The sequence below is a fragment of the Camelus dromedarius genome, chromosome 2, assembly GCF_036321535.1.
Source record: "Camelus dromedarius isolate mCamDro1 chromosome 2, mCamDro1.pat, whole genome shotgun sequence".
Classification (NCBI taxonomy): Eukaryota; Metazoa; Chordata; class Mammalia; order Artiodactyla; family Camelidae; genus Camelus; species Camelus dromedarius.
In genome coordinates this window covers 59,712,963-59,738,880 of record NC_087437.1, presented here as the reverse complement: position 1 = coordinate 59,738,880, position 25,918 = coordinate 59,712,963, and the positions used below count along the sequence as shown (strand labels likewise).

At 44.6% G+C, this 25,918-nt stretch overlaps 1 long non-coding RNA gene across 1 annotated transcript in view; it reads right to left on the bottom strand.

Annotated features, from left to right (window-relative positions):
* The window catches only part of LOC116153542 (uncharacterized), a 93,594-nt gene that overhangs the window by 30,820 nt on the left and 36,856 nt on the right, over window positions 1-25,918 (bottom strand). Inside the window, exons 3-8 of the long non-coding RNA XR_010383941.1 lie at window positions 14,688-14,814; window positions 13,228-13,366; window positions 11,039-12,872; window positions 5,688-6,676; window positions 5,260-5,512; window positions 3,894-3,997 (exon numbers count right to left, since the gene is read on the bottom strand). This is a non-coding gene — a long non-coding RNA (uncharacterized LOC116153542). The remainder of the gene's footprint in view (window positions 1-3,893; window positions 3,998-5,259; window positions 5,513-5,687; window positions 6,677-11,038; window positions 12,873-13,227; window positions 13,367-14,687; window positions 14,815-25,918) is intronic.

Genomic DNA, 25,918 nt, shown 5'->3' with positions numbered 1-25,918 from the left:
GAGGAGACAAAGGTGGAAAACAGTAAAGTTTTTTTTAATTAGTTGATTTCAGAGGTCCAATAGGAGTTCTAGAAAGAAATCAGATAAAGAAGGAGGAAGGATATTACCAAAGAAATAAGTAAGACATGTAAGAAAATAGAAAAAATAATTTCCCAGAACCGGAGGACGTAATGCCCAGTCCATACACTGCAAGAAAGCCTGTATCAGTGCAATCAATATGAAATTTAAGAATGCCAGAGATAAATAGAAAAATCCGAAAAACTTCCAGTCAAGTGTGAAGATGGAACAAAGACATTTTCAGACACAAAATATCAGAACATTTGCCTCTCACGCATCTCTCACAGGAAGCTTTAGGGGAAAACGTCCCCCAAAGAAAGGCGAATGCACAGGAGCCAGGCAGGTGGGGTCCAATCCAGCCGAGGGGGGCAGGGAGCCCAGCTGCACAGCACGCCCAGAGTATCATTTGGGACAGAAGGTCCAAGGGGTCTGGCGGGAAAATAGAACTCATAAAATAATAGTGACTTATTTGATCAAAAAATTGTATTGCTAGGCCTGAGGTGGTATAGGAAGATCAAGCCAGATAGAGAACTAAAACTTTTTTTTCCTGGAGTTAATTAGTTTCATTTGACTGAAGAAGGAAAATGCATTCATTTGACCCAACAGTGAATGATATTAACATACTGATATAAATAAGATACTATTACAGATTTCCTTAAAACTCACACGTAAGGAGAGAGGTGCCAAATAAAAACTGTCCCTCGCCATCTGGTTCTGTAAGATTGAAGTCACTAGCCACTGCAGGTGCTGACTTTCAACACATCCTGAAAGGAGTTCAGGGTGGAGATCGGGAATGAGGCACTCTGTGCTCTGGGAGTAACTGACAGAACAGGACTTTAGACAGATATTTTCAGGAGAAAATTTTATGAGCCCAATTTCTCACATCTTCTCATATCTAGAAAAGCACTAAAAATCATTAAGGGAGACACCTGCTCCTCGCGACTAGCAGCAACCCTCTGCCAAAATGTGTGCTTGGTTGCATGTACCTCCTTCACCAAAAACATATGTAGTACAGACCTCCCTCCCCACCTCTTCAGAGCAGCTCCTCAGAGCTATCTGAGAGACCGTCACATGGGCTATAGTCCTCAATTTGCCCCAAATAAAACTTTGCTCACTATTTCCACATTGTCCATTTGTTTTTCAGCCGACAGAGCGAAAGGGATGTCAAATACTTTAAATCATTATTTACTATCAGAAGTTAACAGACATTATATAAAATTGATCATCAAAAGCTAGCAAGATGCATATTGTTTAGAAATATGGAGGGAAATAGTGGGAAGAAGCTAGAGGCACTGAAAGAAATAGTTTCTGAGGACTTATGAGGAAGGGTAGACAAGATACTGCAGGTTTTTAAGAGAAGTTTTTAGCACTGTTTGACTTTAAGAAATGATTTGCATGCAATGCTTTGACAAAAATAAGAACTCATGGCAAAGAGAGGATGTTTAAAGTCTCAGGACTGATTGAAATCCTTAGGAAGGATGTACACAGCAAGGTTGTGAGGGCCCAGGACCAGGCCATGAACACTCCGACATTTAGATGCTAATCTGAGGAGGAGGAACAGTTAGCACTCAGTGCTGGGGACTGGGGTGGGTGGGAAACAAGAAGAGGGAAGGGACCAGAGGAGCCAAGAGGAGGAGGAGGGAATGGTAGCTGAATGCTGTTGGCTCTGGAAAATAAAGTTGGGAGAAAGTTATTCTTTATGGTATATGAATGCAGTAGAATTAAAGAAGGCTTTTTAAACTGTATAATTCAGACTCAGCTAAATCAGCCTGGCGTTCTCCCCTCAGTATAGATTTAAAACCTTTGGCTGTCATATCACTAGCAATCCCATTTCATCGCCTACCCTCAGTAGAGAACAACTTTCTTCCCTCTGCCCCAAATCGAATTTGTGCTGGAGCTGGCTCAGACCAGCTTGCGAGAGCTGACTGTTAATTTGTCGGGGATTTTGCAATCTGGTTGTGTGACACTGATTTGTAATAAGAAATACGTTGCCCTGTTTCTAACTCAGAGCTTCTATCCCTCAAGTGGCAGAGATCAAGGTGTTTTTCGTTATGTTAATCAGGTTACTTTTGGGATGCCCCCAGGTCACCTAAGGACGGGGGCTGGTTCCCAGAAGAAACAACCCCATGATTGGAGGCTGGAATTTTCAGTGCAGCCTCTCCCATCTTTCTACCCCTGGGGAGGGAAGAGGGGGGCTGAAGGTTGAATCAATCACCAAAGGCCAATGATTTAATCAAACGCCTATATATAAAGCCTCCACAAAACCCCAAAAGGATGGAGTTTGGAGAGCTTTCTGGTTGAACACGTGGAGATTCAGGTAGAATGGCACACCGGGGGAGAGCCTGGGAGCCCTTCCCACGTAGGTCGCCCTAAGCATATCTTCCATCTGGTTGGTCCTGAGTTACAATCCTTTAATAATAAACTGGTACTCTAGTAAGTAAAATGTTTCTCTGAATTCTATGAACCGCTCTAGCAAATTAGCTGAATCCAAGAAGAGGGGTCATGGGAACCTCTGATCTATAGCTGGTTGGTCACAAGCACAGGTGACAATCTGGATTTGTGACTGCCATCTAAAGTTGAGGAGGGGCATTCTTGTGAGACTGAGCCCTTAACCTGGGGGATCTGATGCTACCTCTGAGTAGAGTGTCAGAATTGAGTTAAAACACCCAGGTGGTGTCTGGAGAATTGTTTTTTTGGTGTGGGGACCCCCCGGCCCCCATGCCACGCATGTACACCCATGCATTAGAACCACCTTTTAGGTTGTTAAATATAACCATCATTAAAGATTAAACTATAAACTTTCAATTAAATTATCTTAAAAGCAAAAATAACCAATACTCAAAACTTATCACTTCCTAATTATATTACACCATTTTACAGTTCTTTATGCTGTTGAGGTTATCTGTACCTGTACGGTGGAAATACCATCCAAAAGCACACTACTGGGCATCTTTCTTGACTCTGCATTGGTGACATCATGTTGGTAGCTTGAATTAAACCACAGTGGGAATATTTACACCCCGAGAAACTGGCAAACACCACAAACCTGGGCTTTCCCCCACAGATTGCCAGTGGTTAAACATATACCAGTACATCACTGCTTATACAATTCTTCGCGTGTTCCTGTGGGATATACAGATGGATGAATGGGTAGGTGGCTAGTGGGTGGGTTGGTTGTGTTGCCGGCTGGCTGGAAGGCCCCTCCCCCCTTTCTGACAGTCACTGGAGCCTAAAGACCACATTCCCAGGGCACGAAGAGCAGAGCAACACAAGGAAGGGCCGACTTTAGCTGCCAGTTGTCTGTTCTTAGCTGAAAAGTATCACCAACCTGCTCAGTCTCGTCCAAGCATGGAGAACAAACGGCTTGCTTTGAGAAGTGAGATATCTCCACCGATATTGCTAAGAGAAGGAAAGCCTTTCATGCAGAGGGAAGAGGGTACTTTTTATCCTTTTTATGCTTGTACATGGCCTTATTGTCAAGCTGTCCCCTGCCTGTTCTCTGCCCACCGCACCCCAGTGCTGGGGGTTGACAGCACACTCCTCACTGACACACTTCTTATTTCCATGGAGCCTCTGCCGCAGCTAGGCTGAGGGAAGAGCTAGGAACACAGCTCAGATCATACAGAAATGGCTGACAAAACAAAACTAAGGCAGACGCTGGTGCAACAGAATATGAAGGGTGCAGCATAACCTGGGACTCCCCAATAATGAGAGGTATGAATGGCAGCGGGGTGGCATATACCCGATTCCCCTGGAGAAGCAATGCTGGGCATGTTTACTCACAAGCACTCACCCCCACCCCATCTTGCTCAAGAACGTCAGGAAATACCTCTTACCATTTTCCGGGATCCTTGAAATGCTGGAGGGCTGGGTTCTCATCCCAGCTGTTTCTCTGTGACACTGGTATGTTAATTCACCCCTCCGGGCCTCTGTTTTCCATCTGTAAAGTAACAGAGTGAGCTTAGATCAGCATCTCTCAGAACACATTAATGGCTATTAAAAAAAGGTTTTGTGGTCAGAAGTCAAAAGACTTTGGGGGCAAAATGTTTGGAAAGCCCTATACCCACACTGGATCCCTTTCTTGGAGAGTCACAATGCTCTTGTGTACATATTAGAGGCTCTGAGAAGTCCTGCAGGAGAGAACTATGTTTGTTTTCATTCTAAGACATCTCAAATTTATTTCATGACAGAATCCTTTTTAAAGAATTGTTGTTTTGGAGTATCTTCAGGGATGGGTAGGGGGTCCCTAGCATGATCTACCTGATTCCAGGAGTAATTATGGTCATTTCATGTTTATTTCCAAGTCACTGGCCACAGGGTAAAGTGGGACTGGATAGAACAAACATTGTGGGCCTCCTCTGTTCCAGATGCTTTTTATATCTATCACGTTATTTAAACCTAATGAAAGACTCTGAAAGGAGATCATATTGCATCAATTTAACAGATGAAAAATAGAAGGTTTAATGATGTTAAATTACTGACCTAAAGCCTCACGGGCAGCAAGTAGCAGAGTTAAGATGCATCCAGAGTGTCTGGTTCTGACCCCTTGACCTTCGCTCCCCACTGGGCGTCTCCCAGGAGGGTAGACAGACCTGGACTTGGCTTGTGCTCTTTCTCACTTTCTGGGCATGGGCTGAGCTGTTCCGTTGCCTTCTGGGCCTGGGCAAGCCCTCCCCAGCTGTGAGGCTCCCGTATTCAGCCCCCAAGGGCAACTGCCCCTATCTCTGGCCTGCAGCTGCTCTGTGGCCTGGCTGCCACCCTGCACTCCAGGCTCACCAAGTATTTGGTTCTCCTCCATTTCTGCCTGGTATCCTCCACCTCATCTCCCACCTGAAGTCTCCCCCAGCTCTCCCACTGCCCTCTCTGCACTCCCTCCCCTTTCTCATTCCTGGCACTCAGAAGCAGTCAGTCTTAGAGACATCCCTGTGCTTTCTTTTCCTCAAGACTGTTCCTTGAGAACAGGGTCTGTGTCCCCTGGTTGCTGGCTCTGGGGTTACTTTGGGAAGCCTGGGGTCAGCCCAGCACTTCCTTGAGTGTGTCAACGAGTTTCTGGGACCCTGCTCCCGGTCCCTCTACACCCTCACCCCAACCCTAATCCCTGAGAGACAGAAGGGTGAGTAGATGGAAGCTTGGTAGATAGAAGAGACACTGGCTTCAGACGGACCAGCCCTGACCCTCCACCGTAACCTCTCTGAGCCTCACCTGTGAGACGGAGATCCTGGGGTGGCCTTGAAAACTGAACAGAATAAGGCACCTGGAGTTCTCAGCACCAGGCTCTGCACACAGTGAGTGAGCGATACAGGCAGAGAGAATGAAGACGGCTCTGCTGAAGACACCTCAGGACCAGAGCGAGCCCTCCAAGGCTGCTGCTCAAGGCTAGGCTCTCTGGGAAGTGTGCTCGGGATGAAGATCAGCAAACGGGGCGTGTACTGGAGGGAGCTGGTAGGGTCCACACCTGTGAGAGGGAAGGGCCAGAAGCAGGACTGCGTTAAAGGAAGAAGCTGGAGTTTCAGCTGACTCCGAGGGCCTGGGGTCTGGAGCGGTAGGGGTGGGGGGTGTGGCGAGGCTTCAGTATTGTCCTGTGTTGGGGTGACAGGCCAGACATTTACACCCTGAAGTTGATCACTCACCTACTGTGGGACACCGAGAGGTGGGTGAGCCCTCGCTGCCAGCAGGTCTCTTCAGCCCAGCCCAGCCACACGGGGAAGAGAGTGGAGGCGTCTTCTGGCTGTGCTCTCAGCAACAGGGATGAATCCTTTCTTCCAAAGGGAGTCTGAGCAGCCCATCGTGGTGCCCAACCCAAAAGTCCTCAAGAGCAGTGGTTCTCAAACTCGAATCACCTGGAGGGTTTTAAAGCATTTCTGGAACCTGGAGCTCTGGAGTTTCTGATTCATCAGGTCCGGAGTGGGCCGGAGAATTTGCTCCAGGTGGTGCTGCTGCTGCCCCGGGGACCACGTTCTGAGCACGACTGTTACAACCCCCTCACACTCTGCGGATGGGGGATTACTTGGGGACTGTGTGATATTCTGTACCCCAATAGTCTCTTATCCAAGGGTTTTTGCATCCGATGACTTGCTTGTGTGAATTATTCTAACAGTGGTTGCAAATGGTATTTTCTCTAATTCCTTCTGAGTTTATTAGCTGGCATTTTACTATAAAGAGGAGCTTTCTCTCTCTTTACCCTTCAGACCAGTGGCTCTATATTTGAATTACCTGGAGCTTTTAAAAATAATTAAAGTCCGCCTCCTCCCCCACCCCACCCCCCGTTCTGATTTAATTGATCTCATTGGGGCATGAGCATCAATATATTTTTAAAGTTCCCAGGTGATTCTGCTGTGTAGTTTGGGCTGAGAGCCTGCTCTGAGTACTGGAGAGCCACAGAAAAGAGTTCGATGGAGGGGAGTGAAGGCCCAGTTGGAGTTTCAGAAAGGGCCCTCTGGCTGCAGAGGGGAAGGCGCTTTCAAGTGGGGAGGGCTGGGGGCAGGGAGCCGACTGGAGTGAGAATGCTTTTGCAATAATCCTGCTGAAACACCATAAAGGAGAAACCGAAGAAAAAAGTTCATGTGCAAAAGCATTTTGATGCCGCAGTCCTGGGAGTTGTCTTTGAGGAAGTTGTGGGCTGAAGTTAACAAACAAACAAAAATTAATAGGCAAGCCTTTCTCTTTTTCATTTGTGGCATGGCCCATGGTTCAAGCATTTTCACATCCCTCCAAACTCATACTTAGAAGCATTTGGGAAGACAGCAGGACTGAAGGTGAGGGTGAAGCGTGTATCCCCCACCTTGTTTGCTCTCCAGCCCCCCAGAGCTGAGGTCCAATGAAATAATACTTGCAAAAGCCAACTGGCTATGAAACCAGCTCCTTTCTTTGCCTCCCCACCCTCGCCGAGGCCCCAGCTTCAGAGGCCCCTCCTCACCACACTTTCCCCTCTCAGCCCTAGCTCTGGCTCCCTGGCAGTTTGCTCTGGGTCCTGTGACACCCCAGAGCAGGCCCCTTTATGAACTGCCAAGCCCTGGCCACCCGGCCCTCTGCAGCCAAAGACTCACCCGAAAGGACCAAGCTTTTTTCTCTCCTTTGAGTTTTTCTCCCTTTCTTGGAGAATGTCAAACAGAGAAATGCAGTTGAGAGGAAATCAATATCCTCAGATGGAGAACTTGCTGCACTTACAGCAAATCAATTTGGCACAAATTGACAGAGCACCTGCTGTGGGTGGGGCCCTCAGCACCAGCCCCGGAGGGAATCAGAGTTGAATCAGCTCCCGCTGGGCCAGAGAAGATCACAGGCAGGAGGGGAGATGGACACTGGCATCAATAATTTATATTAAAGCTGAAGAGTGTTGCCAAACCAGAACACCATTTACGCCTCTAAGCCGCCACTTCCTTACCTGCGGGATGCTGGCAATAATACCTACAAAGATTTGTTGTGTGGAAAACAGGAAATGAATTTTTAAAAATGCATGTGAAAGGACTTTGAAAGTCCTATCTGTGCTTCCCTATCCATAATGACCAATGTTACAATGGCAGGGCATGAGAAGGAGAGATTGGTTCAGAGCTGGGGGCTCTGGGCGTGTTTCTTGAAGGCTGGATTTGCACCTTAAAAATGCTGTAATATTAGGTTTGACTGTTAGTAGCAGAGAAATCCAAAATAGCAAAATACAAACCTCTTTCTTTTCATAGAACTATCCAGAGGTAGGGGGCCTATACTGCCAGCATAGCAGCTCCATGGGGTCAAGAACACATAGTAGTCTTCTGCCTTGTTGGTTTTCTATATATTGCTTCTGACCCAAGACTACCTCATGGTCCAAAATGGCTGCTCCAGTTCTAGCCATTAAACCCACATTCCAGACATCAAGGAGGAGGACAAGAAAAGGAGAAAGGAATATCCCTTCCCTTTAAAAAAAAAAAAAAAAAAAGGCCCCGAAGTGGCACTTACCTATTGACTAGATCTTCGTCACATGGCCATATTTACTATAAGAAATGCTGGGAAATATAGTCTTTATTCTGAGTGGCCATGTTCTTAGCTAAATATCCCATGGAACAGGAGAGAACAGCTATTGAGACCAATAAGCCTCAGCTGCTACAGCAGGGCAGGCCCCTGTCTGCCTGCAGGCTTTGTCTCCAGCTCATTTCATTCCTTTCTTTTTTTTTTTTTTTCTGGTTGGTTCCATTTTTCTTTTTCTTTTTTTAAATTGAAGTATAGTGTGTCAATTTCTGGCATACATCATAATATTTCAAATACATACATGTATTTGTTTTTGTTTTCATATTCTTTTTCATTATAGGTTACTACAAGATATTGAATATAGTTCCCTGTGCTACATAGAAATTTGTTTTTTATTTATTTTATATATAGTAGTTAGTATTTGCACATCTCAAACTCCCAATTTATCCCTTCCTACCCCTTCTCCTCCTGGCAACTATAAGTTTGTTTACTATGTCTGTGAGTCTGTTTCCATTTTGTAGATAAGTTCCTTAGTGTCTTCTTTTTACTTTTCTTTTTTTTCGATTCCATACAAGTGATCTCATCTCTTTTTGCTTTAATGAGACCTCTTTCTGCTGCCCTCCGTCCCCCTTCAATTTGGTATCCAGAAGAATGAACCCGCAAGGGATGGGCCGGCTGGCTCTGAATTCTAACTTCCCTGGGAAAGCACAGAAAGTTCCATACATTGTTTCAGCTGCTCCAGAAAGAGCTCTGCCAGGAGCAGACGGGTGACGTGGGGGATTGTGTACTGATGTCTGCACAATATTGGTGGTGGCAGGAATCCAGTGATCTGAAGATTTTCCCCCTGAGAGGAGGGGTCCTCTTTGAGGTCCCAGGAGGGAAGGCCTTCTGAGGAGCTGATGGAGACTCGCACCTCCTCTCCCCAGTAGTGGGGAAGGCTGTCTCTTGGGTCCACCTCTGCTTTTCCCATATGGACAGGTGTGGCCCAGGCCCAACCGGGCCCTGGGCTCATCTACCTGGGGAGGAGCTGGGTGAGTTGCAAAGAGAAGGTGTCCGGAGGATTCCACCTCTGCCTGCCTTAGGGCATGCAGGCTTCAGGAACAAGAGGTGTCCTGGGAGGCTCTGGTGTTCATCTTTGCCCACCACTGCCTGGCTGCCTACAAAGGCCTCCTCACCCAGCTCACAGCCTTGCCCTGGCCCCGTGCCTGCGGCGCCTGCGTCCTCCCCCAGCCTGGTGAAAAAGCCCATCCCACCTTCGCTTACACTGATGCTTACCTGGAATGAACCCCCTGCCTCTGCCGCCTTTCACCCCAGCCCCTCCTCCAAATCCCCCTGTGCCCTCCTGCCTAGGTTCTCTGCTTCTACCCCATTTGGCTGTGACCACCCACTACCTCCCACCTAGGAATCCCCTTTGTGCTCAACACACACCTCTCCTAATAGGACCACTTTTGGTCTCAGGGTGGAGGTATTTGACACCTGTCCTGAGTTCTGCCCTAGATGAAGACCCTTGAGGTAGAGGGCCAATCTCTGTGTTTTTATCCCAATAGGGCCCTGGCCCAGAGCAGGTGCTTAGCAGGTGTGTGCTGAACGGACACTGGTGAGCAGAGCTTAGCCCATTCCCCCACTGCCCACTGAATGAGAAGTGATTGCTCACGGCAGCATGGTGGTGAGCTATTAGAACCTCAAGGGTATAAGGGTGGATGTGATAAACTTGGTGGGCCGGCTGGGAACTCAGCACTGTTTGCATGGGACATACACTCAGTTCCAAACAGCCTGGTTTCAAATAAGCTCATGGGAACACGTCTTTGGTGAACCTGGGGACTCACTGCCTTCCCTGTGCCAGGCCTGGGAGCCCTGTCGGGGCACCAGCCAAGATGGGAAGAACACGAACACTTCTGAAGAGGGAAGAAGCAGATGTGAAATGCAAAGTCCTCCAGCCCCTTGCCCCTGCCTGAAAGCACCTCCCACCCCGCCCTTCCTGCACTCAGGAAGCCCCAGCAATCCCACTGTGGCTGGGACTGCAGCTATTTCACTGTGTCCTAAACAGATTTCTCTACCTTGAAGGTCAACATTGCAGCATTTCCTGGATCAGAAATAAAATGATCAATCATTAGATCCAGTTAGCCAAGACCCACCTCTGGGTGTGTGGAGAGGACTGCATCACCTTCCCCTTCCTTTTTAACCTGCAGCAATTTCTGTGCAGTTAACCCCGTCTGACTCAGCGTTGACTCTGCCAGGTTCCTCTGCTCAAGGCTTACTGAACAAGCCCCTGCCTCACCTGATCCCCATCTCTGCTGATCCTCACTCAGACTTACTTATCCAGCTTTGCTGTTGCTGTAATGCACCAATTAAACACTTAGTTTCAGGGCGAAAAGTGTATCCAGGACTGTTTTTATGCCTTCCCACCCCGTGTTGAAAGAGGTAATTCACGATTGAAAGTGACCTATCTAAGTGAAGTAAGCCAGAAAGAGAAAGAAAAGTACCATATGAGATCACTCATATGTGGAATCTAAAATTAAAAAAAAAAACATAAATACGAAACAGAAACAGACTCATAGACATGGAATACAAACTTGTGGTTGCCAAGAAGGTGAGGGGTGGGAAGGGACAGACTGGGATTTCAAAATGTAGAATAGATAAACAAGATTATACTGTATAGCACAGGGAAATATTTACAAGATCTTGTGGTAGCTAACAGCGAAAAAAAAATGTGACAATGAATATAAGTATCTTCATGTATAACTGAAAAATTGTGCTCTACACTGGAATTTGACACAACATTGTAAAATGATTATTACTCAATAAAAAAATGTTAAAAAAAAAAAAAAAAAGAAAGTGACCTATCTGAGGAACTGTCTCTAGGACTAAAATCCTAGATTTTGCTCAGCTATTTGTTTTAGCATCTCCATTTTTTTACTGATAATATTTTCGATGCCTGAGACCATGTTGGAGTTTTAACTTTTTTTTATCATAACTAGTTTCCATATCGAAGAGCATACTTAAGTATACAGCTCAGTGCATCTTTGCAAACAAGACATACCTGTGTAACCACTCTGTCATTTTTAAAGTCTTGATTTATCCAAATAAGAGTCTATCAGGAGGGGAAGCCCCAACTGTGGTCCCAGATCAGAGCCTTTGTTCCATTCACTGGGCCTCACGGCAAGCTAGAAGGTAGGTTTAACTCCATCCCTTGCGCAGAAGAGGAAGCACAGGCTCCGAGAGTACCGTCGCCAGGCTAGCTGATCAGGGGGCTGGGGCTCAGACCGGCCCCCTGGCACCAAGTTTGACCTCTTCCTGCTCCCCCTGCCCGTCCTCCGGCACCGCTCGTTGTGATGCATGATCTGCTCTCTGGCCTTCCTGGAGCTGATGTGCCCGAAGTGTGGTCCCCAAACAGTGGATGGATGGACAAATGGATGGATGGACAAACAGATGGATTGACAGGGATGGGGGCAGCAAGGACAGCAAGTCTATATTTTTCTTCACCTGCAGGTGTCCTTGGAAGGCCTTCTGCTGTCCAGCCACTGATCCCATAAACTTATCTTCTTGGCATCAGGTAGCAGACGCTACCCACTTTCTTGCTGAGAACTCCTTCAGTCCGCTGGGAGACCGGAGCCCATGTATATCAATTCTCAGTTAACAAGCAGTGCTTTCCAAGCGTCTGTTGCATCCCTATCACCTGCATCAGGCTGGTGCATCACTCAGACATCTAACAAGGTCACGACGATATACCGGCCCATCAGAAGGATGCAGCCACAGAGCTGGACTGAGTCTCAGAGGCCCTGCCAGGTCAGGCGTCACCCTAGAGCAGCCAGATGGTGGGGTGGGGCTCTGGGGGAGGTGCTGGGCATCTGGGGGTGGGGGCCTCTCTGGAGCTCAGGCAGCAACCATACAGAAGTATTTCAATACTTTAACAACTTGCCTGGGCACACGAGTGTGTCCTGAGTGCAGCCCTGCTTGGAGACTGTGTGAAGAAAAGATCTATTCCTAGCTCCCAGGGAGCTTGCAACCCGGCTGGGGAGACAGGTTAGAGGTTCACAGCTGGAGAGAATCAGCACTTCCATCTCAGCTGGTCAGTCCAGTTGCTCATTCACCCTCATGTCTCATGGGTCTGCTACGTGCCAGGCACTGGAGGATGACTATAAACTGGTCCCTGCCCTTAGGAGTGCACTGCTTACAGGAAGAACAAGGCAGCTAAACAGATAAACGCAGGGTCATCTTGTCTGTGCTGATACACTGAGTTTGAGATCACTTTAGAGCATCTTCATGGGAAATACCAAGCTTACAGCCTTACAGAACCACCTTTCCTAATTTCCTGTGTTTCAGACGAGGAGCCCAGGGTCTTTTTGGAATGGTTGTCTACCACTGTCACTTCTGGGGAAGCCCTGTTTCCTGGCAGTGTCTGATAGGGGATTTTCCAGGAACTCTGCAGAGCTCTCTTGCAAGAATCATATAGGAAACCCCCTTGTCAGTTCTAAAGGCCCAGTTATCGTACAGACAAATCACAGATTTACCAGTGTGTAGAGGCTCACCTTCACTTACTCCATCCCGGGCACTGTTCTGAAGGAAAATGGATTTTGGATGTAAATGCTCTGTGATGACTCGGTGTTCCTGGGACATGAGTCCCTCAGGCTCCTTGCAAGCAGAGATTCAGGAACCAATGGCCAGGTTCACCAAACAGATGGGGGCCCCTTCCCACCCTGAGAAGTGCCCCACATACCAAGGGAACCTGGGGTGCTGGTGACCCCTGGCCCTGGCTGCCTGGAGACCCTACCTCTTTCTGCCACTTCTGTGTCACAGGGAAATTCCAGGCTTCTCCAGAGACCATCTCAACTGCTTGGAATCCTGCTCTTTGACCTGTCTGGGCTGGTGCAGGCCTGGGAGGAAAGGAAAGTAAATAAATGTGAATCCGTTTGATCACAGGCAGAACGTTTCTCTTTCAACAGAAAGCTTCCTGAGGAAGAAAAGCAAAGGGGTTTGGAAGGAGAGTGCTGTGTGAGCACTGGCCGGTCCACGCCTTTGCTTGTCAAGGTTAGTGCTTGGTGTGCCCTGCAAAGCCTCTCCAGGAGTGGCCTCCGAGGTACCCTGCTGAGCCCTAGCACCGCATGGGTACCTCGGAGCCCTGCCCTGCCCACCCAGGTCCCTCCGGGCTGCACCTCCCTCTGGACCAGCAGGGGCAACTGAGGGGTCCAGCCAGCTCCCTGTGGCTTCCCAAGTGAAATGAGTCTTCACCACTGAAGCCAGTAAGCCAGTCTCCCTCCAGGAGTCGGGTCTTCCTCAGGGCTGTGGAGGCAGTGCTGGGGACGGTGGTAGGGCTGGGAAGCCAAACTCTGGTGTTCCCTATGGAGGTGTCATTGGACCTTTCAGGATTCTGAAAGAGAGAGGATGCTTGCATCTTTCTGGTTTCGGCCTTGGGAATCACTTGCTGAAACACTTGTCACTTCCCCTTTATATCTATACATCTCTGTCCTTGTCTGGCTCTAGCCAGACACCTTGTGTGGACTTTAGATACTAAAGAACAGTAGGAGTCCCAGAAATCCTTTCCTGAAGTTCAAAGAAAGCCACTGGTCTGCAGTCAAAGGCCCACTTGCTGATGAGCTGGTGAAGTCATGGTCTCTCACGAGCTCCACCCACAGATGATGTCTGCTGTGGAGGTCCCGAGGGCACCTTAAAATGACCACGTAGAAAATTAACCCCCAACTTGCCCTTCTTCCCTCTTGTCCCACTCTACCCTATCCTTCCTTCTGCTAGACATCTGGGAACTCAAAGTTATTCCTCACCCCACAATCCTCTGAACGTTTAAAATCAGAATCTAGGCCATTATCTGATGTCCCAAAGATGCCCTTTGTGCTGAACCCCATTTCACTTGACTTGGCTAAATTGATCTCTTTTCATTAACTAATTAATTCATTCCAGACACTTCTAAAGTGCTGGGCACTGTGCTGGAGCTACAGTCACAGAGGTGAGGAGGACTCAGGCTAGGCAAAATCCTCCCCTGCCCTTGAGGGGCAGCCCTCAGAGGGCTCCATACTTTCTGTGCACCCATTCATCAAAAGTCTGGATAGTTTGTAGCAGGAAACACAGGCCACACAATAATGGTCCATGTAAACAGCAGAGAATCAGAAGGTGGGAAAATGGAATAAAATGGGCTCTATAGGCATCCTCTATTTTTAGCAAATGGAGTTCATTCATTCAGGAAGCTTGATGGATAACTGAAGTGGGTCAACCAGGAAGGACACAGAATCCAGCAGCCCAGGGAGCTCCTAGCTGGGGTAGCCCAGACCCTGTGCTGGAGCATCGTGTATAACAGCACCTGTAATCCTCAGAACAACCCCTTGCAGGAGGTCCTCTGCTCATTTCCATTTTATAGATGAAAAAGCAGGGGAATTATGTGGCTGGCCCACAGTCACAGAGCTAGAGGCAGGATTCAAACACAGGTCTGTCTGACTCCAGTGTATTTGTTAATTATGGCACAGAAAGGATTCCTTGTCTCCATCAGCTTCTTTTTAATCCAGGAAGACTAGGCATTCACACACTGGCTCACCTAGCCTTTGAGTGCAGGGACGTATATTTAGCACCTACAAAGGAAGATCAGCCGTTACGTGTTTGTGGGTATTCTGGGTACTGACTGTTGACGGTTACCGGCCAGGCTTCATCTCAGGTTCTGTGCTGAAATCTCAGCCCGTATTTACCTTGCCCACAGAATGGCTCTGGAGATGGACTGGACTGGAAGTCAGGTGACTGGAGTTGTAATCCTGGGCTTGCAGGGGATTAGCAGTGTAACCTTGGAGAAGTCACTCTTCTCTGGTTTCAATTTCCCTGTTTGAAAATGAAAAAGGATGCAATACTTCTATTTCTGTGACTAGGAGAGGAGGACAGGTGCATCGAGAAGCGTGCCCGGGGGTGTTCATGGCAGTGCTGCACGTGCTCGGGAAAACCTGAAGACACCCAGGGTAACCCCGGGTGGAAGCCGGCCTCCAAGTTGGCCCTTAATGACCCCGCCTGCCGGTATTGTCCCAGGTGTAGTCCTCTCCCATCAAACCAGGGTTGTTATGCATGAACAACTGCCAACAGCACATGGCAGAGTGATGGCATGCCATTCTTCAGCTCGGGCTATAAAAAGACAGCAGCTTCCTTCTTGGGTTCTCTCCCTCTTTCTCATCACTGGGGAAGCTGCCTTGTGGGCAGCCCTGTAGAAAGCCCCATGCAGAGAGGACTGAGTCTTCTTGCCAACACCCATGTAAGTGAGACACCTTATATGCCAATCTGTGACCCTCGGTCAAGTCTTTAGTTGACCATAGCCCAGGCCACAGTTTGCCTGCAACCTCATAAGAGACCCTGATCCAGGACTGCCAGGAAAAATTGTTCCCAGTTTCCTTGCCTGAGAACTGTGTGAGATGATTAACGTGTATTGTTTTAAGCTGCCAAATTTGGGGGGTGTTAATTTGTTATACAGCAATAAATAATGAATATACCCTTATACTATAGAATATTATGCAGCAGTTAAAAATGGAGATCTCTGTGTGCTGATATGGAAAAATTTCTAAGAATAATTGTTATGAGAAAGTAATAACTACAGAAAAACACACAGAGCTATAGCCCTTTTACATAAAACACCACCACCACCCATTATATTTTATGTGCATTTGCATATGCAGGCGCACATGCAGTAAATGAGCCATCATGCTATACCGGCTATTAACATCAGCTCACCTCTCAGCGAGGGGGTCAGAGGAGGACATTTTTTTACTCAATATGTTGCAGTTTTATCGTAGACTTTTACCATGATAATCTGTTCATGTATCACTTACACAATTAAAAAAAAACTTCTTTAAATAGAGAGGTTGGACTCTGTGATCAATGAAGTCTCTCTCAACTCTGCTGTTTTATAGTTCTATTACAACAGTCACTGGATGCAAATTGAAAGAATGAGGTAACATTTATTACCTCTTTGTTGGCAAGCATTGAACAGTTTGATAAATCAAATTGGCAATGATGTTCAGAAAACTGGTACTCTCATACACTGCTTCTGGAAGAATAAATTGAGAATCAATTGGGAAAGCTGGTTAGGATGGGAATAAGATAGTATCAACTAAAACAAAGCATGCAGACTCCCCCACCTTTGAGGTCTAGCACTTCTACTTCTAGATATTCATTCTTTTACACAGAAACATACTGGAAACCGGACGGTATTGTGATTATTGACATAAATGCTACCCTGTAAGGAGCGCTCTGTGACATACCTAAGGATGCAAATGACAGCAGAGCTTGCGAGAGCAAACACTGAGACAAAGTTAAATGTCCGTAAATAAATGTTATTGTATTTTCATGCCATGATATCCTATGAGACTATTAAAATGAATGAGCTAGACTTACATGTCACAATGTGGATAAATCTCTAAGACACAGCAAATGAAAAAACATACTGCAGAATGTTACATATAATATGATACTATTTAAAACTATAAACATACAGTACCAACGTGTTTCCTAATGTTTTGATGAAAAATCATAGGAAAGGTCTGTCAGGGTACAAGCCAAAGTCACAAAGCTAAGTGTCTGGGTCCCTGGAGAAGGGGAAGAGACTATCACTGAGGGATAATTGAAAGAGACTTAACCTTTGTCTGCAATGTTCTGATGTGATCAAACAATTATAAAGCACTAGTAAGCGCTATGTAAGAAATGTACTTAAACATTCATGTGTCATTAAAAATTAAGTTAGAAATAGTCATTTGCTCGTAGCAAGAAGAACTCTGGCTGGGAGAGTAGGAATTCTGATACTTTATGAGCAGCGTATCTCAACTCCAGCCAACTGCACTCAAGACCACTTGAAGCCTTAGGGATAAAAAGGATATTAGTCCCATCACACCCAGCAATTCTGATGTAACTGGTTAGTGCCTCTGATCTTGGTGCTTTTCAAAGGCTTCCGAGGTGATTCTAGTGGACAGGCAGGGCTGAGAACCCATGATTTAGAGCAGCAGGCTCTGGAAAATTGTCACAGACAGTAGGACACTGAGGAGACATAATGATGCAGTCTCCTGGATTGGATGCTGGAACAAAAAAGAACATTAGTGAAATCCAAATAAAGTCTATAATTTAGTTAATAGTGTGTCCTCACATTAACCTCTCAGTTTTGATAAATGGACCTTAGTTATGTAAGACATGAACATGAGGGAAGCTGGGTAAAGGGTGTAGGGGAACTCTCTGTACTCTCACTACAACTCTTCTGTGAATCAAACTATTATTAAATAAAAAAGCCTTACATATCTTGGATAATTGTTCTGGTTATGTTTTAATTTTTTTCTATATATATATATATTTTTTTATTGACGTATAGTCAGTTTACAGTGTAGTGTCAATTTCTGGTGTACAGCTTCTTGCTCAATTAAAAAAAAAAAACTTTCAGAGGGCAGAGATCAAGATAGCAGAGTAAGATGTGGAGCTCACCTCCCCCAACAAACACATCAAAAATACATCTACATGTGGAATAATTCTCACAGAAAACCAACCGAAAGCTGGCAGATCTCTTATATAAACAAAGCTGCAAGAAAAATCCCCGCATAACCAAATAGGATGAAACAATAAAAGGAATTGGAACAGAACCTGTGCCCCAGGGAGAACTGTGAAGGAAGAAAGTTTCTCTTGCCCTGGAAACCCTTTCACTGGCTGGGAGGTCCCACAGGGCAGATGGTGTGCTGGAGGGCCTGGACCCTGAGAGGAGTGTGCAGGTGCTAGCTTGCTGGCAATCAGGGCAGAGAGAGACTGGTACTTACAGCTACCATGTCATCACACGTTCCAGCCCAAAATATGTGCTGCTAGTATGTGCAGTGGTTTTAGGAGACAGATCCTAGAAGAAGTTTAGTTGCATGAAGATAGCCTGAGGGCCTGGAGTGGGTCCAGGCCACCATTGTTAATGTGTGGAGGATGAGGCACAGATCTGCCATAGGAATCCCATTATCAGCACACGCAGGGTGGGATGCGGGTCTCCCATAAGACCTCCACTGTCAGCACGCTCATGGTGGGACACCCAGCTGTGGTGGGCTTTGTGAGGGCTCATGCATTGGGGGTGGGGCTGACATTGGAGCCGAGTTCAGGGGCAGGTCCAGGAGCAATGGACTTTGTTGGCCCACAAACAGGGTGGTGGGTGGTGTAACACAGAATCCCACATCCCCTGTGGGCAGCCCCTGGGGAGGAATATGCAGCAGTTCCTTTCCCAGCGGGAGGGCTCCAGTCCCACTTACCTCACTCCGCAGCTGAGAGCCAAATGTGGGGACTTCTACTCCAACAACTGGGGAACAGACCCTGTGTCTGACAAGGTTGTGACAGCCACAGAGCAAAGAGGAGGCCCAGACCAACATCCAGTGAACGCTCTAATCACAACACCAATCACCAGCCCCTACCCCAATCAAGGGGATAATGGCTAGCACACTTTGAGAAAAGATATGGCTGGCATTCATACCAAAAACAGCCCTCGGCCAAAAGTATTGGACTCGTGCAGTCTATACAGGGATGCTCCCACATAAAAACACCCCTTCAAGACCACAGTAGATAATTGTCTCTCTTAAATTCACAGAGTTAGAGAAACTTAAGTAAAATGAAAAAGCAGAGGAACTATTCCCAATTAAAAGAACAAGAGAAATCCCCTAGAAGAACAATGAAAAGACCACTCTACTCTACCAGATCCCAAGTTCAAAAAGGAGGTAGTGAAAATGCTAAAGGAATTAAGAAAGATTATTGATAGAAATGCAGATTACTTTAACAAGTAACCAGAAACTATAAAGAGGAACCAATCAAAACCAGACAACTCAATTGCTGAGATTAAAACCAACCTACAAGCAATGAATAGCAGAGTAAATAATGCAGAAGAATGAATAAGTGAACTGGAAGATAGAATGATGGAAATTACTCAATCAGAACATCACACAGAAAAAGAAATAAAAAAATGAAAGCAACATCCAAGAACTATAGGATAATATAACATGTGCCAACATATGCATAATAGTGGTTCCAGAAGCAGAAGAAAGAAAAAGGGCTAAAAAATGTATTTGAAAAAAATTATGTCTGAAAACTTTGCAAACCTAAAGAAGGAAACAGATACCCAAGTACAGGAAGCACAAAAGGTTTGAAACAAGGTCAACCCAAACAGACCAAAACCCAAAGCATAATTAAAATGGCCAAAGTTAAAGATAAAGAGAGGATTCTAAAGGCAGCAAGAGGAAAAACAAAGAGTCAGTTACAAGGGAAACCTCCCCCCATAAGGCTATCAGCTGATTTCTCTACAGAAACTTTGCTTGCCAGAAGGAAGTGGCATGATAAATTCAAAGTCCTGAAAGGGGTAAAACCTGCAACCTAGGACACTCTGCCCAGAAATATTACCATTTAGAACAGGAGGAGAAACTAAGAATTTCTCATATAAGCAAAAACTCAAAGAATGCAGCAATACTAAACCTAATCTAAAAGAAGTATTGAAAGGTCTTCTCTAAATGGAAAGGAGAAAGAATCTATAGGAAAAGGAAAAACAATGTAAAAGAATTGAAGATCACTTAAGTTGGTACATAGATTAAAAACAATCCAAATTTTTTTGTGAAAGAGATTGTAACTACAATGAACAGCAAAAGGATAAAATAAAGGTATAAAATAGGACACTGAGAGGGGAGTAAAAAACACAGATCCTTTAGAATGTTTTTGAACTTGTATGATTATCATTCTAAAGAAAGTAGATCTAGTTATGCATTAACATACTTGGAAATCAGGGTAACTACAAACCAAAAAATACAATAAAGTCACAAAAACTAAAAAGGAAGGAACTCAAGCATAATACAAAAGAAAAACCATCAAACTACAAAAGGAAAAACAAAAAGAACTACAAAGTCAACTGGAAAAAAAGGCTTAAAATGGCAATAAATACATACTCAATAATAACTTTAAATGTCAATGGACTACATGCCTCAATCAAAAGTCACAGAGTGGCAGATTGGATGAAAAAAAAAAAAAGAACCTTCAACATGTTGCCTACAACAGTCTCACTTTATGCTGAAAGACACACATAGGTTGAAAGTGGGAGAATGGAAAAAGATATTCCATGCAAATGGAGACAAGAAAGCAGGGATAGCAATATGCACATAAGACAAAAATAGACTTTAAATCAAAGTCCATAAAGGAAGACAAAGGACATTATATAATGATAAAGGGATCCGTAGAAGAAGAGGATATTATACCCATTAACATGTATGTACCCAATATAGGAGCACCTAAATATATAAAACAAATACTAACAGACATAAAGGGAGAAACTGAGAGGAATACAATAGCATACAACTTTAACATCCTGCTGACATCAATGGAAAGATCCTCCAGACAGAAAATCAATAAGCAACAGAGATCCTAAGTGACAGAACAGTTGGCAATAATTGATATCTACCAGGCACTACATCCAAAAAAACCCCAGAATTCGCACTTTCAAATGCACATGGGATAGTCTCTTGGGTTGACCCCATACTAGGTCACAAAACAAGCCTCAACAAATTTAAGAGGACAAAACTTATTTCAAACATCTTTTCTGACCACAAAGTATGAAACTAGAAATCAACCACAGAAAGAAGAATGAGAGAAAAATGAACTTGTGGAGACTAAACAACATGCTTAAAAAAAAAAAAAAAGGTCAATGATGAAATCAAAGAGGAAATTAAAAAGTACCTTGAGACAAATGACAATGAAAACACAACCACAAAAAATCTATGGGATGAAGCAAAAGCAGTCCTAAGGGGGAATTTCATAGCAATACAGGCCTTTCTCAAAAAAGAAGAACAATCTCAAATAAACAATCTAATCTACCACCTAAAAAAATCAGAAAAAGAGGATCAAACAAAATTCAAAGTTAGCAGAAGGAAAGAAACAATAAAGATCAGGGAGGCAGTGAATAAAATACAGATTAAAAAACAATAGGAAATATCAATCAAACCAAGAATTGGTTTTTTGAAAGAGTAAATAAAATCAACCAACTTCTGGCCAGGCTCACCAAGAAGAAAAGAGAGAGGACACAAATAAACAAAGTAAGAAATGAAGAGAAGAAATTACAACCAACACCACAGAAATACAAACAACCATAAGAGAATACTGTGGACAATTATGTGGCAACAAACTGGACAACCTAGAAGAAATGGACAACTTTCTAGAAACACACAGTTCACCAAAAATGAATCAAGAAGAAATAGATAAGTTGAACAGACTGATCACTAGATGTGAAATAGAATCAGTAATAAAAAAGCCTCCCTGCAAATCAAAATTCAGGACCAGATGGCTTCACTGGGGAATTCTACCAAATACACAAAGAAAAACTTATATTGATCCTTCTCAAACACTTCCAAAAGATGGAAGAGAAGAGAATACTCTCAAACTCATTCTGTGAAACCACCATCACCCTGATACCAGAGCCAGAAAAAGACACTACCAAAAAAGAAAATTGCAGGCCAATATATTTAATGAATATAATTGCAAAAATTCTAAATGAAACATTAGCAAACAGAATCTAACAACACATAAAAAGGATCATACACTACAATCAAGTTGGATTCCACCCAGGGACACAAAGATGGTTCAACATATACAACTCAATCAATGTGATACATCACATCAACAAAAGAAAGGACAAAAATCACATGATCATCTCCATAGATGCAGCAAAAGCATTTGATAAAATTCACCATCCATTCGTGATAAATCTCTTACCAAAGTAGATAAAAAAGGAATATATCTCAATGTAACAAAAACTAGTAACTTAGATGATTGATTTACTGAATATGTGTAAGCACATTTGACTGTCCTTTATCACTGGATTACTACATTCTGTGAATTCTTATTTTGTGGTTGGTTTTATTCCTTTGATAACTATGTAAGTTTAAAAGGCAAGCTCTAAAGTGTCCTTAGAAATAATGAACAGTACATATATGTAAATTTAAAAAATGTGTACATTATGTTGTATATATGTATTTATGTGCAATACATTGTATATGTGCAGTCAAACTGTATCTATTTTACCTAATAAAACTGAAAAATGAAAGAAAAAATAAAATAAAATTCACACACACACAAAGCTATTTATGACAAACTTAGAGCCAATATAACACTCAATGGTGAAAAGCTGAAAGTCTTCCCACTAAAATCGGGAACAAGACAAGGATGCCCACTCTCACCAATACCATTCAACATAGTATTGGAAGTCCTACCCATAGCAATCAGACAAGAAAAGGAAATAAAAGGGATCCAAACTGGAAGAGAAGAGGTAAAATTGTCACTATATATGGATGCCATGGTACTATATATAGAAAAACCTAGACTCCACACAACAAATATTAGAGCTGATAAATGAATTCAGCAAAGTAGCAGGATATAAGATTAACATACAGAAATCTGTTGCATTTCTTTACACTAACAATAAAAGATCAGAAAGGGAAAGTGAAAAAAATCTCTTTTAAAATCACATCCAAAAAATAAAATAATAACTTCTATGGGTTTAATAGATACACAGTACTATATATAAAATAGTAGATAATTTACTGTATAGCACAGGGTACTATATTAAATATCTTGTAATAACCTATAACAAAAAAGAATCTGAAATATGTATGTAAATGAATCGCTTTTCTGTATACCTGAAACTAACCAACATTGTAGATCAACTGTACTTCAAAAAAAAAAAAAATCTTTCAGGGATTGGCCAAGATGGCAGAGTAGAAAAACTTTGAGCTCACTTCCTCTCATGAGCACAGCAAAATCATAATTACCTGTAGAACAGCCATCAAAGAAAAGGCTGGAACATGAAACTAAAAGCTAGTTCTTTGAAAAGATAAACAAAATTGATAAATCTTTAGCCAGACTCATCAAGAAAAAAAGGGAGAGGGCCCAAATCAATAAAATCAGAAATGAAAAAGAAGTTACAGCCAACACCACAGAAATGCAAAGGATCATAAGAGGCTACGATGAGCAGCTATATACAAATAAAATGGATAATCTAGAAGAAATGGACAAATTCTTAGAAAGGCACAATCTCCCGAGACTAAACCAGGACGAAATAGAAAATATAAACTAACCAATTACCAGTACTGAAATTGAATCAGTAATTTAAAAACTCCCAACAACAAAAAAAAGGCCAGGACCAAATGGTTTCACAGGTGAATTCTACCAAATATTTAGAGAAGAGTTATCGCCTATCCTTCTGAAACTATTCCAAAAATCTGCAGAGGAAAGACTACTCCCAAACTCATTCCATGAGGCCAGCATCACCCTGATACCAAAACCAGACAAAGATAACACAAAAAAAGAAACTTACAGGACAGTATCCCTGATGAACATAGATGCAAGTCCTCAACAAAATACTAGTAAACTGACTCCAAAAACACATTAGAAGAATCATATACCATGATCATGCAGGATTTATCCCAGGGATGCAAGGATTTTTGAATATCTGCAAATCAATCAGTGTGATACAACACATTAACAAATTGAGTAAAAACCCTGTGATCATCTTAATAGATGCAGAAAAAACTTTTGACAAAACTCAACATCCATTTACAATAAAAACTCTCCAGAAAGTGGGCATAGATGGAACATCCCTCAACAATATGGGATATATATGGTAAGCAATGAACTTCAAATCCAGTTCTCCTGATGTGCAAAACTAGGGCCCTTCCTGTTACTTCACTTTTGTCCCTGTACTTGACGAGCAGGTGTCCTTGTAAATGGAACTTGTCTCTGGGCTAAGGAGGGCCCAGAACTTAAATCGTGGTTCCTTGTAACTCCCACCGTTTCTGCTGAGGAAAATTTCTCATCTTCCACTACTTGTAAGAGATGGGCTCTGTGAGAGGGCACCAATCTGCCAGCTGCTAACACTTCACAGAAGGCAATCATCCTGTTGAATTTGTAAATTATGGACCTACTTCCCTGACGTGTGCTGGGCCCTATCCTTGCTGGTGCTCTTGGCTCATGAGGGTTTTGCCCCAGTTCCTCTGGAGGGCTCGGGCCTCTCTTAGCCGAGCGGGTGTTCAGCTGAGATGAATGGGTCATGTTGCCATGAAATTTCCCCAGTGTTGGTGCCATGCCCCAGCCCCCTACCCCCCAGATTGACAGACCACTCCAGGGCCTGAGGATCTACCAGCCCAACACTGATCATCTTATTTAGGGTTGGTCTGGGTAAAAATGGCCTTGGGGAAAAGCCATGGCTTCTAAAATCAGTCACAGTAAAGTGCCTCTGATTCATCTCCCTTGAGGAGAGAAAGACTCCTGGCCTGTGGCCTTGAGGTGGATGTTTTATGGGAAGATGGGAGCAGTGGATCTCAGCCTGGCTGTCAGCAGAATCACCTGGTGCCCCCACACCCACTGGGATCTAATTGACTTGAGAGCCCAGACATGAGTATTTTAAAAAGTGCCAAAAATGGCCTTAATAAGCAGCCAGGGTTGGGGAATCCAGGGCTGGAGGAAAAGGGAGAAGGAACTCTGAGGTCAGTGGATGGGATTGGTTATGTTTGCTAAGTCAAGAAACTTTGTAAAGAGGAGAGTGACTTGCCCATGGTTTTGCATATTGTTGGCAAACTGAAGTTAAGTTTCAGCTGAGCCAAGATCTATGGACCACCTTGTCTGTGCTGGCTGAGGAAGGAAAGGGGGATGAAGGGGTGATCGCTCCCAGCTACCCACCAGCTGTCACGGGGAGCAGGAGAGAAGGGCCAAGTCCAAACCCAGGGCTCCTGTGAGAGAAGATGGGGGAGGCGGTGCCCAGCTCCCACCATGGTCTCCTCCCACCGAGTCTGCCTACATATGGCTGTAAATCTGGTGCACTGAGTGACTGTCTCCTTTGAACAGCCTCTCCTTGGAGGGGCATGATAGTACAGTAGTTGATCACATAAGGCCTGGAAGCAAACTGCCCAGGTTAACCCAAGCTCTAGTGCTTTCTCGCTGTGTGACCCAGGGCACATTACATAACCTCTCTGTGCTTCAGTTTCCTCCTCTGTAAAATGGGGCTGATGAGTGCATATACACCACAGGGTCAGGAGGGTTAAATGAGTCAGCGCCTGCCTACAAAGTGCTGAGCACAGTGCCTGGCCCCTCACACACACACATTCAACATCAGCTCCTGTTGTTAGACCTGCAGTTTCAACACTCACGCCTCCTGGCTGGAAGGGAGAGAAGTTTCTCTGCAAAACAATTCCATCCTACTGATGCATAAGCAGTCTATAATGCCAGGGCGGCCCACTTACCACCTTTAGCCACCTCTCTCCTCCACCCGCAGCCACCTGCTCCCAGATGCGTCTGTGTAACCCAGCAGGACCTACGGGGCCTTCCCAGGACAGACTCCCCCATGTCCTCCATCTGCCTCCTGTTAATAGAAAGAGTTTAGCCTTAGGCCTTCCCCGAGTGCCAAAGAATAAATCAGAGAAACGAGAAAATTTAAAAAAACAAAGCAAAACAGTCAAGCAAGACAAAATAATAGTTTAGCCATTAAAGTCAAGGACCTTTGGTTCCTCTTCTTGGGCTACAGGTAATAGTCTGAGCTGTGTCCCTTAAGCTGTTTTGCAGAGACTGAAACTCCCACCAGGTGGAAGAAGTTAACTGTATGATCCCCACAAGCATGCAGACCTCAGACAGGTTGGAGCCAAAGGTTAACGATGTTAACTCCCAATTACCTCCCCACCAACCAATCAAAAGGATGTCCACAAGGCGATCATACTCCCCGCAACCCTCTCCCTCACCTGTCTTTAAGCACCTTTCCCTGAACGCCATCATGGAGTTCAAGCCTTCTAAGCATTAGCTGCCTGGACTCCTTGCATGGAGTCCTGCAATAAACGCTGAATTTTCCTTCACTACAACTGGTGTCAGTAGATTGGCTCTACTGTGGGCAGGCAAGGGGACCTAGGTTTGGTTCAGGAACACC